Here is a 590-nt window from a genome sequence, read left to right on the forward strand (position 1 = left end):
TCGTACCACATGGGCACGATTTGTACGAATCGACAGCAACTGCACAGCCTTTTTACGACTCGTATCTATTCAGGTGTATTGGACAACCCTCACTTGTGAAATGAAACAATAGATTGTGACTTTTACGTTAATCACGTGGGCGTGGAGTTGTCCCATAGGAGGTTTGAAATCTTAAGCATCGAATTTAGCCATTCATTCGCATAGAGCTTTTGTAGTAGAAACATAGTTGGTAGGTTTCGCTCTCCAGAGAGTAAAGAAGAAGAGGCCAGTGTAGTGTCGGAGCCACTCCAAAAGCAGCACCATACAACACTAAATGGGGTACAAAAGTCTTCCAGCAATGGCATTAGCGACGGCAAAATAAATGTGCAATGTCTGAACTTGTTGGAGTGGCCGGTCTCAAATGCGAAGATGTTCAAGATGTGACGGTTTCGGTAGAGCACATGTCGCCAAATACACTAAACGTTTGGTTGAGCAAACTGGTTTGTGAAGTGGCCAAGCAAAATGGAGAGCGTTATCTGCCCAATTTGCTTTATTTGTTAGTTTGTGCGATCAACTGACATTTGCGTGAGACTGGAGGAGAGGATGCATTA

This window comes from Montipora foliosa, chromosome 8 (genome assembly GCF_036669935.1).
Source record: "Montipora foliosa isolate CH-2021 chromosome 8, ASM3666993v2, whole genome shotgun sequence".
Classification (NCBI taxonomy): Eukaryota; Metazoa; Cnidaria; class Anthozoa; order Scleractinia; family Acroporidae; genus Montipora; species Montipora foliosa.